The following is a 24,216-nucleotide window of genomic DNA, read 5'->3' on the forward strand; positions in this document are numbered from 1 at the left end:
GTAAACCTTCAAAGAATTTTATTTACAGGGTTTTGCTGTTAAAAAATTAAATAAGCTTTTAAATCCTCCATGTCCTTACTTTCTCAAGTGGAATGAGGAACGAGAAAACATCCAGTAAATGCAGAGGTTGCGCCCTATAGCCTGGACATTGCCGGTTCAAGTCAAGGCTGTTCCATTGCCGACCGTGGATGGGTGCTCCCAGGATAATATATATATATATATATATATATATATATATATATATATATATATATATATATATATATATATATAACTTAAAAGAATTGTAGAGAATTCTTGTTATATAACATATAATAATAATGTATGCTATGGTGTGATAAAACTGTAGCTGATGGAAATACGTATAACCAAAAACTACTGGCATTCCCCCTCCCTACCAGGAAAAAAAAAAAAAAAAAACACACACAGTAACCAAATGACATTTCCTTCATAACAGGGTCAAAGTAAGGTACAGGGGTGTGCAATTCGTATCACCTGATGCCTGCAACAACAAGATTCATGTGAGGGAGAAGAAGTTTTGCAGTTATAATTTACCCATCGGACAAGTAGTTTTTATTTATTTACTTTTCATGTACGTTCTGTTGCTAGAAAGACACTCCAGTATATTTATAGAGAGCCACACAAGTTTCTGAAAACTGAATTGTAGAAATGTTTACATCCCACCCCTATCACTTCTGATTGGCTAGCTGTGGAAAAAGCTGATCTTTCATTGTAAGAAACCCATAAATGTTTGGCTGAGAGCTTCTGGCAACACACAAACTAATATTTTAAATTTAAGGTATTACCCAAGGCTCGAAGTTAATGTATACTAGGTAGCATTTTGTAGCAACTGTAGTGAAGAAATACAACTAAAAGTAACACTTGGTATTAATGCTATTTTTTGCAAGTATTTATTAATGACATCTAACAGTTTTACAGGACACTAACAATTTGACACTAAATGAAAATGTTTACTTGCATGTAATATGAAGTTAGCCGATGCAAGTCATTTAATATAATACATAAAAATACCGTGCCATGCATTACTGTAAATTAGCAGCTGTACTACAATTAATACTGTGTTGGATATATTGGGCTGTTTTTTGTATAAACTAACATGTAATTTATTTGACTGCTATTGTATTTCTTTATAATTTAGTTAAGACTTAGGCTAGAGTTGTAAATGTACTGCTATGGTACAGATTTAAACTAATAGAATACATTGTTAAAAAGAAAACTCAACTTGATCAACTATACTCTTAATAAACTTTTACAGTGAAAGGAAAGCCCCTAAAGCAAATCTTGCCAGTTTTATTTTCCTTCTTTCTGAGCCAACGGTCCCCAATTTTTTTTGCTACGTGCCAAAATTTACTATTACTGACTTTACTATTATTATTACAGTATTGTTATTACAGTATACCTGTGACAAGCCTTTAAATAATGTTAATGCAATTATGAACAGTAAATGTAATGTTTGCCCCACATATTATAACTTTATTAAATATTGTATTAAAGATTGGTTGTACCCTTGTTTGCTGGTTTTCTACATTATGCACACAGCAAATCGCCTAAACTGAAAGCTACAGACACTACCCACCCCCCCAATTATACACTGAAGCTGTATCTAAATCTAGATTTTTTAATTTATTTTTGTGAACAAAATGTATCTGATATTAAAACCTGCCGCCACTATACTTTCAAATGAAGGAGAGCTTGGCGATAGAGGTGCTGAGCTACAATAGGGCTGAAATGACAAGCTCTGTGGACGGGGGTTGGTCAAATTAAACGTAATTCCTCCCTGGATAGTCAATAGAGTCAATCATCCTGGAGACCCACTGAGTCTGCCACTTACTATGGAGCTTTTACAATCACCAGGAAGTCAGAAAAATGAAATTTTCCAGCCAGGTCTTGGTGTCCCCCTAATAACATAACAAATACTGTTCTAAGCTATGGCAAAATGTTGGTACGCTCTGCCATCTTTCTAGATTTCTTCCTCACACACTGTTTTTTGCTTCAGCACCTGAGTAGACTAGATTAAATCGATCTATTATTATTATTATTATTATTTAAATCAATCAACACCCACAAGCATAATTAATCTTTAATCAATTAAACCCCCTAACTTTATTTAAAAGCTTGCAGCTTTTTGCACTCTGTGTGGGTGTTTGGAGGAGCGAGTGAGAGCGAAGTGTAAAAATAAAAATCAAAATAAGTAGGATCCGTGAAGGCTACTGCCCAGCTTGATTGTAGTATTTTGTGTTTGTTAGTTAATTTTGCATACCTGTTTTATTTTGCTCTGTGAGCAAGTGTTCTTGTTAAATCTGTTATTTTATTTGTGTTAAAATAAAATGGCGCAAGAGCCTTTGCACCTGCAGTACTGCCCTTGTCTTGTTTCTGCTTCTTGCTTGACGTCACCACTAAGCAAAAATGTAACTGTGAATTAACTGTGCATAAAGCACTATGTAATCAACTTTATATTTTTTAGAAAAAAAAAAAAAAAAAAAAAAGTAACCTTCCCCACTCGTGGATCATTTTAATTAGCAGTTTTTAAACTATAAACTGGCTAAACGGCAGTCTGTAGTTCGGGTCTAAGTAACAGACAAGCAAACCAAGTGTGAGAAGGAGAGCGTATTGGACGACGGGAAGAGGAAATGGACTCGGCCCATGTTCGGCTGCCGGAGCAAGGCTGAAGTGAAACTACAGCGTCTCGTCTGCCGGAGAAAGCTGCAGCTCCTCTCACAGAAAAAAAGTAAATTAATTAGGAAAGATAACCACGTAATAGGCCTAATATTTATTTAGTTATAAAACGAATGCTGAATAAGATGTCTGTGTTATGAAGTGTCAGCTCAGCTTTTCTTAAGTTCAGATACTGTATCAAAAGGAAGAGACATAAACAGAAGTTAGAATGAGAAGTTGTTTAAAGTTTTAGCACCAGTACTTTGAACTTACTAGTATAGTGAATTGGGGGGACATGCTGTAGTAGTGTTATATCCGAGGCGCATTATAATCAAGAGCCTTATAGCGAGGGAGCACTGTATATTGCACTGTCAAACTAACTTACACACATAGCTAACTAATGTCACTGTTTAATAAAACAAACCCAGCATGTTTATATATATATATATATATATATATATATATATATATATATATATATATATATATATATATAGGTAGGTTGATATCCCTTATTCTGTTATTACTTCATTAGTTAGTTAATTTCTTCAAAATTGTACAGCATTTAAAAATGCAGTGAAAAGGCAAGGTGGAAGCATACATATTTATGAACAATTCAGTTAGTGTAACACACTGCATGAAACTTTTAAATGTAGTGGTACCGTGCTAGAATTAGCTTTCATTTTCAAAGCAGCTTGGTTGTAACCTTATATGTAACCTCATACAATGCATGACTTCATGATAATGTGGCACACGTTAACATGTTTTTTTTATTTTCATTTATTTATTTATTTTTATCACTTTATAGGTGTGTATGACTTGTTAGTTATCAAAATCTCAGTCAACAACCTAAGACAGATGAGGATAATTTCGTACCACTTAATTTACACCAATGAAAAACCTAACCTGGTTAACCATACTAATGGCATACCAAATGTTTAGCTAACAGATATGGTTGCATTCTTGTAGAACTTTCAATAAATACTAAATATAGGCCTACTGTGTGACAGTTTGATATATTCAGTCTATTTAAAAGAGTAGGTAGTGTTTATTTTTTAGATTACTTTTATATATAATTATTAGCAGAATAATTTGAAGGCAGGAAGCAAATCCTCACTACTGTTTTAAAGTTAACTTCTGGCCCGAATTACTTTTTTGTTGTAAACTATAATATGAGATATTACTTTAATACATGAACCTGGCATTTAAATGCAGCAATCTAGTAAAGTTACAAAAAAAAAAACCACAACACCGTAGTTGCTAAGGTATTAGCGGATTAGAAACACTTTGTGGTCAAGTGTGTACTTCAAAGTAAAGTTTACTGTTGAGAAGCATTTCAAGACAAACTTTACCTGGCAAAAAATGTTTTTTTTTTTTTTTTGTTTGTTTGTTTTTTAAGAATTCAGTACTGCTAACCTACTTTGCTATTTGCCATATTTACATTTTTTATTTTTCGATTTAAACTCTATATTCAAAAGTTTAAAAAAAAAATGTTTTGACTAGTTTTGAACTGAAGCGATATTAGTTATTTGTTGGACATTCACAACCCATCGATATTTGTGAAACTATTAAAACAAAGACTGCCAAATATGTTTCTAATGATAGAAATGAAATGCTTATGAGATTATCTGTACAATAAGTCAACCACGGTTAATTCGACATCCCACAGGATGCCATTTAGTGTTGGCTTATCCAAGGTGTCAAGTTACCCACTGGTGCACATGAGCCATGGCATTAACAAGAATATAAGCAAGAACACATTTACAGTATTTACAAGTGTATTTTTAGTTAAATGTTCTTATAAAAATGGTTGAAAGAACCGCAGTGAATGAATCAATTACAGTATACAGTATTGAACAAATTCTGTAGAACTCATAGTTCGATTGAAATAATTAATAAAATAACTACAGCATTATTTTTACGAAAACCCAACCACAAACTGTGCACAAACTGTTGACAATACTTTTATATTTATTGGCTTGTAGTGTTTAATTTGACAGCTTAAATAACAAAAAGTTAACAAACATACACCATACAAAATTAACTCTGTGAACAAAAACAATAAACAACTTAGTTTCAAAACTGAAATCAAGCACTGTCGATTGTTTCACATGCAAAAACACGTGCTTTGTAAGGTCTGCTGATAAGCTTGTTATCCAGAATAAGAATATAAGAACATAAGAACATAAGAAAGTTTACAAACGAGAGGAGGCCATTCGTCCCATCTTGCTCGTTTGGTTGTTAGTAGCTTATTGATCCCAGAATCTTATCAAGCAACTTCTTGAAGGATCCCAGGGTGTCAGCTTCAACAACATTACTGGGGAGTTGATTCCAGACCCTCACAATTCTCTGTGTAAAAAAGTGCCTCCTATTTTCTCTTCTGAATGCCCCTTTGTCTAATCTCCATTTGTGACCCCTGGTCCTTGTTTCTTTTTTCAGGCTGAAAAAGTCCCTTGGGTCGACATTGTCAATACCTTTTAGAATTTTGAATGCTTGAATTAGGTCGCCACGTAGTCTTCTTTGTTCAAGACTGAACAGATTCAATTCTTTTAGCCTGCCTGCATATGACATGTCTTTTAAGCCCGGAATAATTCTGGTCACTCTTCTTTGCACTCTTTCTAGAGCAGCAATATCTTTTTTATAGCGAGGTGACCAGAACTGCACACAATATTCAAGATGAGGTCTTACTAGTGCATTGTACAGTTTTAACATTACTTCCCTTGATTTAAATTCAACACTTTTCACAATGTATCCGAGCATCTTGTTAGCCTTTTTTATAGCTTCCCCACATTGTCTAGATGAAGACATTTCTGAGTCAACAAAAACTCCTAGGTCTTTTTCATAGATTCCTTCTCCAAATTCAGTATCTCCCATGTCATTTGCCATGTGTCTGTCCAGTTCTGAATCTTGTCTAGATCATTTTGAATGACCTTTGCTGCTACAACAGTGTTTGCCACTCCTCCTACTTTTGTGTCGTCTGCAAATTTAACAAGTTTGCTTACTATACCAGAATCTAAATCATTAATGTAGATTAGGAATAGCAGAGGACCTAATACTGATCCCTGTGGTACACCGCTGGTTACCACACTCCATTCTGAGGTTTTTCCTCTAATCAGTACTTTCTGTTTTCTACATGTTAACCACTCCCTAATCCATGTACATGTGTTTCCTTGAATTCCAACTGCGTTCAGTTTGAGAATTAATCTTTTGTGCGGGACTTTGTCAAAAGCTTTCTGGAAATCCAAATAAACCATGTCATATGCTTTGCAATTATCCATTATCGATGTTGCATCCTCAAAAAAATCAAGCAAGTTAGTTAGACACAATCTCCCTTTCCTAAAACCATGTTGACTGTCTCCCAGGACCCTGTTACCATAAAGGTAATTTTCCATTTTGGATCTTATTATAGTTTCCATAAGTTTGCATATAATAGAAGTCAGGCTTACTGGTCTGTAGTTACCTGGTTCAGTTTTGTTTCCCTTTTTCTGGATCGGTATTACGTTTGCAATTTTCCAGTCTGTCGGTACCACCCCTGTGTCAAGAGACTGCTGCATGATCTTGGTTAGCAGTTTGTAAATTACTTCTTTCATTTCTTTGAGTACTACTGGGAGGATCTCATCCGGCCCAGGGGATTTGTTTATTTTAAGCGCTCCTAGTCCCTTTAACACTTCTGCCTCAGTTATGCTAAAGTTATTTAAAACTGGATAGGAACTGGATGACATGTGGGGCATGTTGTCAGTATCTTCCTTTGTAAAAACTTGTGAAAAGTAATTATTTAATATATTTGCTATTTTTTTTTTCTTCTTCTACAATTTTGCCATTTGTATCTCTTAATCATTTAATCTCCTCTTTGAATGTTCTCTTGCTGTTGTAATATTGGAAAAACATTTTGGAATTGGTTTTAGCTCCCTTAGCAATGTTCATTTCTATTTCTCTCTTGGCCTTTCTAACTTCCTTTTTGACTTGCGTTTGCAGTTCCGTGTACTCCTTCTGCATACTTTCTTTTTGGTCCTTTTTTAATGCTCTATAAAGTGCCTTTTTTTGCTGAATATTTTTTTTTTAATTGATCTATTAAACCATTTTGGCAATTTAGTTTTACATTTAGATTTGTCTACTTTAGGGATGTAATTGTTTTGCGCCTCTAGTACTACATTTTTGAAGAACAACCATCCTTCTTCTGTGCGTGTTTTCTCTATCTTACTCCAGTGTACTTCTGTTAGTCTCTGTTTCATACCTTCATAGTTTGCTTTTCTAAAATTGTAAACCTTAGCTTTAGTCATTACTTTTGGGGTTTCAAAAAACACTTCAAATGAGACCATGTTGTGGTCTGAGTTTGCCAGTGGTTCTCTGACCTATGTTTTAGCTATTCTGTTTTCGTTATTTGAAAAGACTAAATCAAGGCATGCCTCACCTCTAGTCGGTGCCTTGACAAATTGTGTTAGGAAGCAGTCATTTGTCATTTCCACCATTTCAATTTCATCCTTCTTGCTACCCACCGGGTTTTCCCATTTTATATGGGGGAAGTTGAAATCCCCCATTAGTATGGCTTCTCCTTTGCTACACACATTTCTAATGTCATTGTATAACAGATTATTTTGCTCACCGTCTGAATCTGGCGGTCTATAGCATGCTCCTATTATTATGCCCTTTGAATTTTTGTCCGTTATTCTGACCCATATTGAGTCGGCTTTATTTTCTTTGTCCAGGTTTAACACCTGGGCTTCAAGACTGTTTCTTATGTACAGCGCTACCCCTCCTCCTCTTCTGTCCTGCCTGTCTTTCCTATACAGTGTATACCCACAAATATTATATTCGTCCCCATCACTCTCAGACAACCAAGTTTCAGTAACACCTATCACATCATAGTTACTTGTTAGTGCAGTAGCTTCAAGTTCTAGAATTTTGTTTCTGATACTTCTAGTATTTAGATAAATACATTTAATGGTTGTCTTACCTGAGTTGTTGTTCTTGTTTTGATGTGGTCTCCCTTCTGTTTTTTTGTTGATTTCTCCCCCCTTCCTTTCTAGTTTAAATGCTTCTGAACCTGCTCGAGGATTTTTTCTCCAAGTAGACTGGTTCCCTTGTTATTTAAGTGTAGTCCGTCCCGTCTATACAGATAGTCCTCGTTGTAGAATGTGGTCCAATGATCAAGATAGGTGAAGCCTTCCCGTGTGCACCACGTCTTCAACCATGCGTTTTGATTAATTATTTCCAGCTGTCCATATGGTCCTTTGCAAGGTGCAGGTAGTATACCAGAAAATACAGCAGTTTTGTTTTTCTCTTTTAATTTCCTTCCTAGCTGAATTTGTTTTGCAGGGATTTTGGTCTGTCTCTTCCAATGTTGTTTGTACTGATGTGGACGACTATTACCGGGTCGTCTCCTGTTCGTTCTAGGAGCCTGTCCACGTTCTCAGTGATGTGCTTGACCGAGGCTCCCGGAAGGCAGCACACTGTTGTAGTAAGGGGGTCCAAACTGCGAATTGAACTTGCTGTGTTTCTCAATATGGAGTTCCCAACAATCATGACCTCCCTTCTTTTTGCTGTCTGGTCACCACTGTCAATAGGGTCCTGGATGTTGTTCCTTTCATTCTCTTGTTGTTGGTTCTGCTCATCAAAATTCTGAAGTGACTCAAATCTGTTGGTTGTTTTGATTTCTGGTGGTTGTGTTTGACAAAGTTTCTTTTTTTCCCTGCTTCTGCCTACCTGAACCCCGCTGTTCTGACCTTCTATCTCCCTGGTGGCTTTCAGTCTGTTAGGGGTGATGCAGACTTCCATGAATTGTGGGTGTGCCAGTTCCTCAAGATCCTGTTGCTGTCTCACTTCTTCCAGCTCCATTTCTAGCATACTTACTAGTTTATGCAAGTCCTGGATCGCGCTGCACTTTACGCACACTTGGTTTAGCTCCGCTGGGTTTTCTCAGATTTCCCACATCAAGCAGGTGTCACAGATTACTTGCTTAAAGACCATGTTGAGGGTTTTTTTTTGAAGTTTAGTTTCTTCTGCAGCCATCAGCCTGCTTTCAAACTGCTTTTAAACTGCTCTGTACTTTTCCACGCCTGTACTTCTCCCACTCGCTGTCGCTTCCACTCGCTGTCGCTGGGAAGACTGCCTCGTTTAACTGCGTTGTTATGCTGTGCTGTTGGCTCCTCGCCTCGCCCGTGTCTCAGAATGGCGCTGAATTTGAATCAGCTGCTCCGAGTTTCAGCTTGTTTGTTATCAGAAAAACACACGTGGCTGTTTGACTTTGAGCTGCTGCTGTGTTTCCCCAATGTCCTCTGTTTTCTGATTAAAGCAAGTAAAGATGCAATTTCTCCTTACTGCTTCTAAACTGCTCTGTACTTTTCCATGCCTGTACTTCTCCCACTCGCTATCGCTAATAACCTGAGCTTTAAAGCCAACTGACCAAATCTTTCGCTTCTCACTCACTGTGAACTGATACTGTAACCAGCTGCACTTGGTAGTTGTGAATGAATGAATGAATGAATGAATGAATGAACGATCCGTTTCCAGTCAGAGGTCAGTCAAGTGAAACAAGAGAGAGTGTCAAGTAGATCAGTCACTTGAAATGAGTGTCGAGTTATCCACTAGTCTTTAATATTTTTATCCCTTCGGTACGAGTAATAAAGTAAAACATGGTGTCAAAATAAAAAATATATTGCATATATTTTATATAGAGAAAATCGTGGACCAAGATTGTTGAATTAAGTGAATGTGTCGAATTATCCACCAGTCGAGTTAACTAAGGTTGACTCTATATATTTTTCAGGGAGAGTACTGCAGGGAAAGAATGTTGCCCTCCCAAATAATAAATGTCATCGGTATGAAACCAGGATCACCCTACTGCCGCAGTATTCTAGTTAGCTATCATGGGACAAGATGTTAGATGAGAAAAAATAGTTGTAAAATGTTGTACACTATTTAAAAAAATAGAAGTATACGTGGTAGGGCGAGATCCCTGCTTGTAAATAAAGTGCAGTGTTTTGGTGGTGACTGGCAGGGATGGGGTTAATTCCTGTCCCTGCCAAAAACATGTGAGAATAAGGCTGCTCCCAAACAGAATAACTGGTGATAATTGGGAACAGCCACATCCTATAAAAAGGAGAGATCAGAGCTCTTAGGGAGACAAGGTTTTGCTGCCAGCGAGAGATATAGCAACACTCCTATATTTTTATTTTAGACCTCACCGTGATATTGACAGACTTAGGTGAGGGATTACATATTTCTTTTTGCAAGACTTGTTTTTGTTTACCTTTTTATTTTGGCTCGTTTAGCTGTGTTTTTGTTGTTACTTTTGATTTATTAAAATAAACCTGCAGTTCTGAGTCTCCTTTCTGTCTCCTGACTACCATACACCTAGCCACTCTACCACAATATAATAGAAATAAACAAAAGAAAAACCATAATTTGTCTTTGCAGAATTCAATGGAGCCTACTGTAACCAGTGCTTGCGTTTTGGTAGGAAAACAGTACAAAATGCCATGAAACCTGACATGTTATACACAAGTACTTTAAAAAACTGGGATTCAGCAGTTACAAAACTGAAAACTTAAAGAAAAATCTGAATTCCACAAAGTAGCCATAATAGTTGGCAATGATTTGATTAACTCCCAAGTATTTCTTATTATTGTAGTACTCTTAATATGTTACTTAAATTTACTAGCAAACTTGTTCAAAACTGCACTGAAAGGAACATTTCCTTAAAGTATGTTATAGATTTGTTGAGGTGAGGCGGGGTCACAGGGAACCTTTTGTCTGTCTTGAAGAATTTTGTGAACCTGTGAAGCTACAAGGCTAGATCTGCCCCTGTTAATCACTAATTGTGTTCACTGTTAAATAAAACCAAAATCCTACAAGTAGATTTTTCTAGCATTTTGTCCCTTGGACAACCAGTTTTTATTTTTTTTTTGTTTTTTTTTTTTTATTTTAAATTACACACCTCTGACGGTATTCATTTCTCCTGTCAAAAATCTGAAATAGTAAAATGAAATGATAAAATAAGTTTGAGACTTTTTGATGGCCTGTTGATTTCAAATGATCTGATTCATGAAAAAGACCACAGCCTGGTATGAAAAAATATGTAAGTAGAACCATATGGGAACTGTCTGAAAGTATTTTGCACAACATTTAGAGGAACTATACCATAGCTTAAGATCTGGATGGGGTGAATTTAAGACATGGGGGTTATTTTCAAAAGCTGCAAAAAACAGCAGGAATCTATCCGCTAGTTTGGTTAATTAGTTATTGAGACGCTTTCTTTTTGGCAGAATATACAGTGATCTAATAATCTGTGTCTATTTTCCAAAGACCAAATTGGTGAATACTTTAAACTTCCATCAATTTGCTTTCCGCCTGCTTCAGAATGGTCATTATAGACCTCTATAAAAACAGAGTTACAGCACTTAAGATCCAGTCACCCTGACTTTCAACATGGATCCTATGATAGTAGCAGCTCAATATTGTCATTGAGGAAACACAAGAAAATCCAAGAAGGAGGAGAGTTTATAGACTGTGTAATTTTAGGTAACAAATCAATTTTTTGCATTTGGAAGCAGTGGTGCTGGAACAATTTTTAGTGGGGGTGCTGAAAGCCTGATTACAAGCTACCTTCTTTAACGTGTCGATCAAAGTCTGCTCATACTGTACTCTTTTTAAGAAGAAGAACCACCTTTGCTGAGGCTCCTCTCGTGTCACCTCGCTAAAATATGTGCCAGTCACCCCATTTAAACTGTAGCCAGCTTCCGAATTCTTGTCTTGCTTTTCAGTTTCCTCCATTCTTCTCCACTTTGCTGCGTCATCTCTGCAACGGTCCCCTCTGGGGGCAAGTGACACTCATTTCCCAACCTCAGAGGCCGACAACGTCGTCTCGCCTTCAAAGAGGAAGGCTATCTCTGGTCAGAGGGGACCCCCAGCCAAAAAAACTTTAACTACACTTTGCTTTCCATTCTCTTGCTTAAATCTATTCATTTGCACCTTTGCCAGTCTCCCCCTTCGGACAGCAAAGCTTGCTCCTAACTTTCGAGCTAGTCATTGTTTCACCTTTTCGAAAGTGGCTCTTACAGCTGGGGGGGTCGAGTAGGGGACCCCTGGCCCTTTATGTGTTTATTTCTATATACTCTTTTCTGGTGTTTTTGATATCAATGTTCAGTATTGTGAAAATATGAGAGGAAATCTAAATAAAAGCAGCATTCCTTATTTATTTGTTGCATTAATAAACAAAGATGACTTGATCTCTCTGACAGAGCAAATGAATCCAAGTCAACAATCTCCCTCCCGACCTGTGAGGTCGCTGTGTAACTGGAACTGCATCGGGGCGGGTACCTGCGGGTGACCCGCAAAAGAGGGTCGGGTTCGGGTTGGAATGTGAACTTTCGTGGTTTGCGGTTCGGGTATAAAAAAAATCATTTTCGGGTCTGAATTTGAAATCAACAAAAACTGTTTTCAGTCCTTTCAGCATACTCGTCTGTAGCCCTTTCACAAATAACATATTAGAAGGTAAATGCACTAAAGCAGAAGGCGATCAGGGAAGAGTCAGCTGACTAAAGAGTGTTCTCGCTTGTTTAATACATCGCAATATCTTTTTATCACGTCTCCTTGGTGATATTAAAAAATGTTTGTGAACGAGGTGAAACAAAAGATAGTACAGGGTTTATATCATGTAAGTGAATAATAGTTTGAGTGGTAAATCAGAAGTGTGTAATTATTTTGGATTTATAGCAAATGAAAATAATCAACATGTGACTGGATTCATTGCTTGTAAAACCTGCCATGTTTTTGTAAACGGCAGCCAAAAAACTGGTACATCATCTCTGCAAAAGCACAGGTCTAGCTCCCTTTCAACAGGTGGCACGAAATGAATAGAAAGGTATTTTATAGTAAAATAAGTAGACATAGTTAATATGATACAATGTTAAAATACATACAGACCACTGGAGAAAGCTACCATACTGTATAGCCTAATGTGTAAACTCAATCTGTGGAGACTGGTAGAGATATCTGTGTGTGAATGTGAGAGCGTCAGTCAGCTGACAAGCATGTTGTAAAGCATGTTGTAATGGACAAACATTTGTGGGTTTGGGTCAGGTTGCAGGTCTTATTAAAGCGGGTTGGGTCAGGTCGGGTCACAGGTAAGAAGACGGTGTTGTAGTAGGTTGCGGCTTCGGGATGGGCCCTGTAGTAGTGGTCCCGGTCAGAAAAAATGGACTCGCGCAAAACTCTAATAGGAACAGAGAACCTCGTACTGGATGGTTGGGTAGTTCATTCCAGGGTCAGTCTGAAGCCGGCCATCCAGGAAGGGGGCGGAGTCAAGGTACCTAGTACAGTTAGCAATGTCTGTCATGGATTGGAGGAGACGTGATTTAACTAGTTATCGGAGGGAGTGTGAATAAGGGTATTTTAGGGGATGTGACTGTAATCTGTTTCTTTCGATGTGGTTATTGAAACGACCCATTAAGGAAACAGAAGTAATTTAATTATTGTGAAGGTTTCATGTTTTGTTAGTTGTGCTAACTGTTTGTCATTTGTCTTTGTTAGATGGCTAAGCACTAGCCGGGACCTGTAGCTAGAAGCCAGCACTAAACCCGGACTACGCTACACCACTGTTTCACGAACTGTTTGTCTTTCACCACACCTGCACAAGATGTTAAATCGATAATGTTAATCAAAATTATTTTAATATATTTTTTTTAGCATATAAAGTTAGGAAACCGCATATAGCACCTATGAATACATGTTTGGGATGCTCGTAGCCTACGTGAAATGTATATATGTGTATATAGTCTTCCTACATATTTTTTTTTATTTAGTGGATATGGCAAAAAACTTTACTTTTTGAATCTTGGTACATCTAATTAAATAGCCATTACTTCAACAAGATGTCATTTTGATAGAAATGAATGGAAGCAGCTGCTTTACGATCGCACTTTCATTTTAAATATTGCACAGCTAACAACCTAAATCTTTTACACATAGGCCATTATTGCTTCCTGATGAATTTTTACCCTTTAACTTGATCAAAATCCTTTTTATATACACATTTGTTTTGGTAAATGTCAGTACATTATACATGTCTAATGACAATTTACATTTACTACAAACAATCTGCTAAGATTACAATGTTCCATTCCATGTTTTCTTAACAGTGTACATAAATAAATAAATAAATAAATAAAATATACCTAATATTGAGGTAGTACGGATATCCAAAAACCTGTGTACCCGTCGGGTTTTAAATTACTGGACACTGGTCTCTTTTTACTACCCAAATATTGATTATTAATTGGAGAATTTAAAGAAAATGTAGAAAATATGACAATGCAGTTGAAAGCGTGTCTGGCTGGCGTAATAAAGACAATGTTAAAACAAACTTTGCATTAGCCTTTTCTTAAATGACAAGATATCAAGGTTTTATAGAAAACACCACAGAGTGGCGGGTACACCTCAATAATAACAGCTGCTGCGAATATTCTACTCAGGAACTAAATCGGAAAGAAAACAACATAACATCCTGTTGGGTTTATGTCATAGGGTTAAAACAGTTGTTAGTGAGAACTCTGTGACCTATTAATAATAACCATGTGGCTTCCAATACAAAATGCTTTATCTACAGTTATTGTCACAAGTTTGCATATGTAATTATCTCCTGCTTTGGTAAAGAATTTACACATAATGCTCACTTGCTTGGATGCCATGTTTTAAAACAACAACAACAACTAAATATGGCTAATAGATGTCGCAAACAATCCCACAACATGAATGCATGAAACACATTTAACTGTATTCAAACTGAGACTTATTATTATTATTATTATTATTATTATTATATATTATTATTATTATTATTAAGATGTTTCCAGTACTTAAAAAGGCTACACAAGTCTACAGATCTGAAGGGACTAAATGTTTGTGTACTATATATCACTGAAATACATATCATGCACTTATAACATTAATATTTGTGGGGTTTTTTTGTTTTTTTTTAATTACCCGAAAAAGATCCAGGTATTTTTCACAGCGGGTACCGGCCCGTGCCGACCTCTAATTAATATACATGGGCAGGTTTCGATTGTGTTTATATAGTTTTGCTAACACATTTGAACCTGAACCATTTTCTTGGCGGATTACACCGCTTAAATGCTCATTACTTATTCATTTTTAGCTCCTCTAAGAACCACAGAAAATTCTGTATGAGATTAAAACAGGGAAGCACTTTAGTAAACAGGAGGGCATTTTTTTAAAGGACCAATAGGTGGAAAAATTCTGCTGATTTTGCTGCTTCCACAGAAAATGAAACCATTTTCCAAAATTGAGTGCTATGCATCTCCTACTTGTGGTCTACAAAGTACAAACTTCAAAGTTCTGCATGACCAAGAAATAAGTTCCTACTCCAGTGCAAGCCAAATAGCTACGTCTGAAGTATTCTAAGAGGAGAACATGGAACATTTTTAAAGGAAAACAATGAAAATAGATTATAAAATAAAAACAATGCAATGTATAGATGCTAAAACCATGTTGCAGTAAGAGTGGTCAGGGACTGGGCAGCAAAAAAGGCAAGCCTCAACAACACTAGAACTCTTTTTTGGGAAGAGCTGAGGGGTCTAGGAAAATGACAGCAGATGTGACCCAAAGGTTCTCTGCTGATCCAAAGGTAACTAACATACCAGTGCATTGACACACAGAATATGCTCAGTTCTACTTTTCCTGCTTATTTTTATAATGGATCAAGAGTCCTGTGTGTTGCATGCAAGGTTTCCTACAGAACCATAAGGCATTTGGCAAAGCTTATAAGAAACCAAGTCAAGTAGGTTTCGGCCAGGGCCTACATCTGAATATATTCATAAATATATCTGGAGCACAGTTCTAAAATCCAAGGCTGTAACCTATCTTGTTCAGCTTTTATCATCACATGTTTTACATCTTCACTGAATGGCCAGAAGCTACATGCTGCAATGATTTGTCATTGAAGAAAAAGCAAAAACAGTCATTCTAAGCCACATCTACTAATGTGCGACCACAACTACGGCCTGCCTCAGTCTAACCACTGTTTGTTTACCACACGTGTTACTGGCTCCCGGTTTTATTGGTTTCAGGAGCAGTAATACTAAACCTCATGCCACATAATTGCTGGCAGCAGAACACATCCTAATGTCATCACAAGTGTAAAAAAACAGTAAAAACGAAAAATGAATTGCACCAAACAAAAATAAAGAACAAATAAAGATCAGTTTTGAAATTGTAAAACCAGAAATTAAATCAAATGACTAAACACTACACATTCAAAAAACAAAGACCGCAATACTATCAATTAACCAATATTCTGCATGCACCTATTCATTTTGCAACAGTCAGAGAAGAAATACTTATGGGCAAAGGCATCAATACCCTTTTGCAATATTACAACTCAACACTCCAGAATTGTTAAGCATACCTTATTATCTTTTATATTTATGAACAGGCAAAGGAGATTCCAAAAGCTAGTAAAACTGGATGTCTGCAAATATTAAAATAAATAAATAAATAAAACTTCTAAATACAAAGTCCTTGTACACTAATATAAATTGTGAAATAGTACTTGATACCAGCTAGTGCTGAATGGGTTCCAAAAGATTACTAAAAAAAGTGTATAAAGTTTCTTGCATACGTTCACAACTAGCCTTTATAAAATTATGTATTACAGTCAAGCATGACTCTTTGGTTATTCATTTAACCAGTAAGCACAGCTCTGGCACCATATTAAGCCAGTGTTGAGCACTCAGTAAAGTTTCTTAAAACCAAGCTTGTATTCCAATTCATAAACCAATTCTATATAAAGGAGAATATTACTACAGGTGTATACATACTTTTACACATTTTAGGAGAATCTGATGATTTATCTATTTATTTATTAATAACTTTTTTATTTTGGCAATTGTACAGTACAGATAATGGTAAAACCCCTTTTATTATAAAACCTCACACACCCACACACACAATTAACTCACTTGCTTGGCTTTTGTCTTTGAATAAGTATCTGACAGGGGCTTCTTCTTCTCTTTGACAGCCGTTTTAGAGAACAAATCTAAAAACTCACTGAAGTCCACAGGCGGTTCTTCGATCTTCTCCCATACCAAAGACCTGCTGGATTCCCTTAAAAGAAAACAACAAACAAAAAGAAAAAAGTGATGATCACAGTAAATATGTCTCACCATAAAAATGGTCAGTGTTTCAAACTAATCTGTCTGCAATGCTGCAGGGTAACGTAATTATGTATTAATGTGCATTAAATTGGTTTAACTTTAAACGACCAACAAATTCTGGATAAATCTTAGGCAAGAAAATGAGCTGTTTGGAGTAAGCTGGGGCCACCTCATGGAATAAAGATACTAGAATGTTGCTTAACTTTCACCCTAACTCCTACCGTGGTATGCAATTTACTGCAGTCTACAGCACTGCACCTGTTTCAAGTATGTTTCCAACATTGTGGCTTTCCTGATTTAACACAGCAGTTATTCTCAGTGTTATAGTAACTTTATTCAATACTGTGTTGCGTCTGCATTTGAAAATTTTTCTGTTAACATTATGACCATGTAACAGCTCTGCATCTTTTTTTTTATTAACAGTTTTGAATTACAGAAACATTTTGTAGACAAAGCACTGGTGGTGCTCCCAGTGTTACTGTTGTGCTTGACAAAGCTATATCTAAGAGCAGTGCAGGCCAGTGAAACCAGATTCAACTTGTCACCAAGGGAATAAAACATTGGCGGTTGCTTAGTTCAGGTTAGTGTTCTTCAAGTTTGATATTCCATGTGAAATCAGCACATCACCACGCAATTATTTTTTTGAGTCACCATTGTGAATTCAGATGAAATTGGGTGTAAATGGGTCAATATAGAGAATAAAGCACACCAAACTATAGCATTTCATGACTCATAATCTACAACATATGTCATAAGGTTTTGGCCAAAAGTGAAACCATAAACAACTTATTATTATTATTATTATTATTATTATTATTATTATTATTATTATTATTATTATTATTATTATTATTATTATTTCATTGCATAAAAGTCCTATTTTAATTGCCCATCCAATGACAGTCAGTCGAAAACATAGTTTGAAATTAAATCAAGAATCTCAGTCTTTTCCCCTTTGGTTGACAGAAGGCTGTAAACTCATGTGAAAGGAAACAAATATTGTTTTTGCAATCAATTTCAAAATCACATCATGAGTTTCATGTGATAAATATGTTTAGACTGAGCTTCAAAATGATTAATGCAAATTGTCCAAGGGTACATTTCTGCCAAATAAATAAATAAATAAAATAAAAAAACACCTCAACTTAAAACAGTACAGTGGAGTTTATAGAGCTGACATTTTGGTACTGTGTTGATTTCACATGGAATGCCTGATTTCACTTGGTTGGCATCTGTTAAAACCAATTCAGGGATACAGATGTCGTACCAAGACTTATCTGACAGACTTATCCACAACATTTGCTGACAATCATTAACTATTCTGGCATTAGCCTGCCTTTAATTTGATGCGCTGTGCAGGGTAATTATGTTTTCTGTATTTCAATGATTCAAGATAATACCTGACCATGCAAATTATAACATGCATCACAGTGTACCCTAAAAATACACGATACTCCAATACAAAACTGTCTGCTTACAAACAATGGGATGACTCATGATAACAAAGTGGTGCATCAGAACAGTATTGTATACAGAACTGGGAATTATAGTTTGCACCTTGTGACTTTTGTTCTACTTTTACAACATACCTAATTTGACATTACAAATGCAATGCAATCCATTGCAAACTCCAGTACAATAAAAAAGAAACCTAAAATGTATTCTACGATTACTTCTTCCCATGCAGTTGAATCCTAGTCCAGTACAGTGGTTTCATTGGGCGTGCTGGTTCGACTACCTGTCTCCTTGCCTCCTTGTCATGACCCAATGCCAGTGCAAATGATCATGCTGGCACTGGAGGGGGAAGAGACTCAAAGCCAGGAAGCAGTGGGGCCCCGGTCTTGGACTACCCCCCCCCCCCTCCTCCCCCCGGGGGCTACCCGTCCTTTACCTGGAGGGAGGGGGAGGGGGTGGTGGTGGTGTTGGGGCCAATCCAGGTAAGGGAGGTGGTGGTAGTGGACTGGATCCAGGCAGAACTGGAGGTGGGGGTATGGTTCGAAAAACACTCTGACCTGGCAAGGGGGGTGGACGGGGAGGTACTAGACCACCAGGACAAGGAGGAGGGGGAGGACAGCCAGGCAACAGTGGAGGAGGAGGTGGTATGGGACATCCTGGGAAGAAAGGTAGAGGTTCTGGTGGAGGGGGTACAGCACAGCCAAGCAATGGTGGCGGAGGTGGCGGTGCTAGAAAGCCTGGTAATGGTGGGGGAGGAGGAGGTGGCACTGAGCAGGCAGGTAGTGGTGGGGAAGGAGGAGGAGGTGGTTGAGTCCCACTTTGTCCTGAAGGCAGTGAAGACTGTTGCTGCTGCTGGCAGGTACAAATAAAATTTGGTGTTAGCCTGGGAGACAACACCATAGAGATGTCAGAATGAAATGTCGGTGTCTCAGGTATTGGTGTTGCTGGAGATGTCTCTGCTTTCGAATCTTGGGGAAGTAGAAGATGAGGATGGCTTTTTATCCAATAAAGGCACTTTGAAATTAAAACATTCTTCCACAGGCAAAGTCTGTACAGATTTTGCTTCAAAGCTGTTAAGAAATGTCTGTTCCTCAGTCTGAAGGTCAACATCACAGAAGTCTTTAAAGGCTCTATCTTCACTCCCACACTCCTGGTCTTTAGTACATATGTCCTTCTCCGGTGGCGTGTATTGTTTTTCCAGTTCTGCCACTTTGGTCCTTAAATCCTCTATGGTCTGCTCCAGCTGCTGAATGACGTTAACATGCTCCTCCTTAAGTTGAACAAATTTCAACTCCAATTCATTCTACAAAGCAAAGAACAGTCAAAAATGATTTTATGTTTACTGTGGCAAGGTATCAATGACAGTAGTTCAATAATAGACACCCATTAGAAATACTACTGTATGAATTCAACACATGAAAAGAAGACAAAATAAAAAAAACTCCATGTTTGTGGACCTACTTAATAGTGACCATTACACCATTCTACCACAATAAATCAGAGGTTCCAAACATCGGGAAAATAATCCTCTAGAGCTACAGTAGTAAGACCAAATGAATACAGCGCCCTTTATCTGTTCCAAGCACACCAGGGAGGGCTATTTAGTTACAAAGCTGAGGGGGGAGGAAAGCCAACGAAGTTCAAAAGTCTAGACTCCTGGGTTTTAGATTTGGCTCCTTTTGGAGAAACCGAGATTCCCCTAAAGTATTGGCCTATAACGATTAAGCATCAAAAGCTTCAAAGAAACCAGACAATGAATACAGTGGCAGAAGTTCAATGCGTATGCCCTGGGTGCATGGTTACAATCGCAACAAAATCTGTCTTCACTTTGGCTGGAAGACGTTAAGGATGCTATTATAGGCTGTCACGCTAAAAAGTAGTTTTCTTCTGTACACAAACAGCTGAATATATATCTGATATAATAGACCCAATATTGTAATTCTGTCTGTTCAGCTATGGCCAAAGGTTTTGCATCACATAGAATTTTAGGATTGAGACATATCTTAAATAAAACTATATGCACATAATGTAGATATTTTCATCTTGATGTAATCAAAGAAACTACAAAATTATAAATTGCAAAAAGTCTACCAAAAGTCATAATAGCAGTACAGTATTTCATGTTAGATTTCAAAAGGTCACATTTTTCAATTTGTCAGTTTTTCATTAAGTACTATGGAAAACTATAAAGCAGTACGCAATTCAGTATGTTAACGTAACATTATTCAACCGGTTTCATTTGACTTTATGAAGCAAAATTAGTTAATTTATAGGGTGATGCTAAACTTTTGGTCATAGCTGTACAGCAGATACCATTTTCATTTGGGCAGGGAGTGGGGGGTGATTTCATTGTTGCCTTTCAATGTCGGTACAGCAACAACAAAAAAATCTCAATTCCCTCCTCTTTAATCTCTTCTAATTCTAAGCATGATACAACACATTAGTATTCTGTTGCACTTCTTTTTACATTTTGAACACAGGCATTGAGCATTATGACTATTATGTTTATGAGGAAATACCGGGTGAATTAAAAACACATTAAACTTTTACTTGAACAAAGCCAGGTTGTTTATTGCATGCTCAAGTTTAGTCAAAACAACGTTAGGGAAAAGATGAGTACAGATTACAATCAGTTCAAAGTGGAGATACTGATCACAGCAGCATTTTGTCCAATCATCAAAAACAATAGGATTCAGATTTAAAAAGGGTCCAGAAACCAATAAAATAAACAGCTTCAAATTACAATTTTCAAAAGATCAAGTCTTTTTTTGTTTGTTTGTTTTTGCTATCATTCTGAGTGGTTGCAAAACACACTCCATTAAACACTAGTATTATAAAAGGCTGGAACTGAGCTGCAGAGGTTGTACAATATGGGGGAGATGGGAAAAAATCAATTTGCAGGTTGGCAGGCCAGAAATGTAAGTGTTTTAAGGGAAAATAAAACTGCAATTATTCTGAAATTGTTTTTTTTTTTTTTAGGGAGTAGGAATTGTCAGTGTATAACCTGCATAATGACAGGCACAAAAAAGGTAATCTTTTTACAACTACATAACTTCAGAAATAAAACTGCCTATTCCATGAATGTAAACATGTTAATCAATTTTAAGAAATATATCCTTTTTAATTTTGGTGTTAACTGTAGGGTACCTTCTGCAACACATGTGCCTCACGGAAGTAATCAACCTTTGGAAAAACATTTGGTTGGTTTTGGGGTTTATGTTTGGCATTACTCAAGTTTAAACGCCCGAAATATGGTAGAATTAGAACACCTACAATCAACACTTAAGTTCCTAATGTACGGAGGAGGCTGTGTGGTCCAGTAGTTAAAGAACCTGGCTTGTAACCAGGAAGTCCCTGGTTCAAATCCCAGCTCACTCACTCTCTCACTCACTGTGTGAACCTGAGCAAATCACTTAACCTCCTTGTGCTCCGTCTTTGGAGAGACATTGGTGAGACTTTGTAAGTGACTCTGCAGCTTATGCATAGTTCACACACCCTAGTCTCCATAAGTTGCATTGGATAAAAGGCATCTGTTTAATAAACAAATAATAATTCTACCTTATGACTACCAGCTGTTATTTTCAGTAACTAGACTGACACTGCCCCCTAGAGGCACTCAAGACTACAGCATAACTTTTTAAAATGTTATTTATGACTGTTGAAGTTGTTAGAAGTACATTTAAGAAACACATTTTTAGTTCACCAGTACTTTGATTTGACAAAATACTCTTGTACAGTATTGAAAAAAAAGGAAAAAAGATGGGTTGAACTGCTTTGACAATTTTTGTAAGCTTCTACATTATAAGCATATTAATCTTGTGATTGACAACTTCATATGGTTCATAATTACAAATGGGTCCACCTTTCAAGAAGAACTGTGAAAATGGGTAGATTTTTTAAAGTTGATTATATAAAAACCATTCAAAAAGGACTGGTGAAAAACCCAAGAAGAGGGGGCTAACAAGGCAACAATCTGAGCACAGGGACAAGTTAATACATGTAGTAAAACTAAGGGATAAAACTGAGAATAAATCTAAGGATTTTTTTTTCTCTTTTCTTTTGGGGGGGGGGGGGGGGGGGGGGGTGGGGTGGGGGGGGGGGTACTTTTCACTCATTTTACATTTATGAAAAACTTTCCCAAGATAACGTCATATTACTTACAACAAGCAGTAGTAAACATCAAATTTTCACTACCATTGCCATTACATTTAACTCAACAGATGAGAAATTAATTTAAGTTTGCTACAAAATACAAACTCAAACAAATACATTTTGTGATTTTTTTTTCTCATTTTAGCGAACACATGTTTCTTCTTTCCACAACAAATTGCTTCCACGTGTTGGTAAAGACTGTAAGCTCACCAACATGATGAATGATACGTCAAATGTTCAATAAACCTGTGCCTAAGGCCTTTACAAACTGATCTTGCATACAAGGAACTGTGCCAACATTCTGTTATAGTAAGATTAGATTTGATTACCCCCTTTTTTAATATACTTCCTTTATAATGCATACAATGAAATGCTATGATTTGAGAAAATTGGCAGCAGTTAATTCACAACCTATTATATATTAAAAACTTTCAAATTTCAAATAAAGAATAAAGTATAATATAAAACGATCATATAATAATATAATATATATATTACATATTACCATAACAACAAGTCCCCGACAAGTAACCGAAATATAACCAGGGGGGGCTGTTCTGGGCTTTATATTGGTGGTACAATATACTGAAAATGTTACTTCAGTGTATGGTACCTACATACTGTACAAGAACAATATGTATTTCAAACAGGTACAAGTGTTGCTATAAAACAAATATGAAGAAATAATATCAAAATGAAGATTTGTGGTCAAAGTAGTAGCAGATTAACCGAAACATTTAAACCACAAACTGCTGGTGCAGCATGGAAGACATGTTATGTCAGTGTTTTGACCGATCATGCTGCTGTATTTGTGCTTTATCATAGTATAAAAGCACCAAAACAGTACTGTTATAATGCAATAACACTAATGAGGACAAAGCACAAATACCCTTTTTCAATACCAAGAAACATACAGTTTTGCAAATCCGTGAAAAAAAACAAAAACGAAAAAAGCACATCAACTTAGTAAATTAGTAAAAACGGTATTATTACAACTCTCAAACATTTTTTTCCTAAAATGATGGAATAAGGACATGCCAGACTACTGTATTACATAAACATTGCTACATTTTTTTTTTTTTGCTTACTTAATATAGTATGGAACATAAATGCATAAAATGTGATTTCACTGGTGCACTAAACTATTCCAAGATAACTAAATGAAAGGCTGACATTTCAGATTTTATCATGCTCCTATCATGGTAAATCATTTAATGTATTTTAACACTAATGTTAAAAAACAAACAAACAAAAACAATGTGTAAGCCATGTTCAAGTAACTTTTTCACCACAAGAGGTCAGTGTTACCAAAGACTTGATTCCAAAACCATTATACTGTGAATAGTTTCTAATATGTTGGAATTGAATTATGTAAATATAACATTTTTATGTAAATAAAACATTTTGGAGTATGTGCTGGAGCGGCAAGCCAAACAAAATTGCATTAAAAAAAAAAAAAACACCTCAGTATGATTATGAATAATAAATCAAAGGCTAACTAAATTCACCGTTCCACCAAAAAAGAAAATGGTATTTATGTAAGATGGCCTTTCTTACATGTAATTTTAGCACTTCCTCTTTCTGTTGCCTCTTCAATGTCAGGACAGTCGCTTGATGCTCTACATTGAGAAAAACACATTCACATTTCATTGTTATTGCGAATCGGTCATTTAATTCTACATTTTTTGGTATAACAATCCAAAAGTTCAATGGAAACATTTTTATTTTATTAAATATTGCAACATACTAAAAGTTCAATATA

At 36.4% G+C, this 24,216-nt stretch overlaps 1 pseudogene; it reads right to left on the reverse strand.

Moving 5' to 3' along the window:
• LOC121315470 overlaps positions 1-24,216 on the reverse strand; it is a 175,481-nt pseudogene that overhangs the window by 97,201 nt on the left and 54,064 nt on the right.

The sequence above is a fragment of the Polyodon spathula genome, chromosome 5 (genome assembly GCF_017654505.1).
Source record: "Polyodon spathula isolate WHYD16114869_AA chromosome 5, ASM1765450v1, whole genome shotgun sequence".
NCBI classification, from domain to species: Eukaryota; Metazoa; Chordata; class Actinopteri; order Acipenseriformes; family Polyodontidae; genus Polyodon; species Polyodon spathula.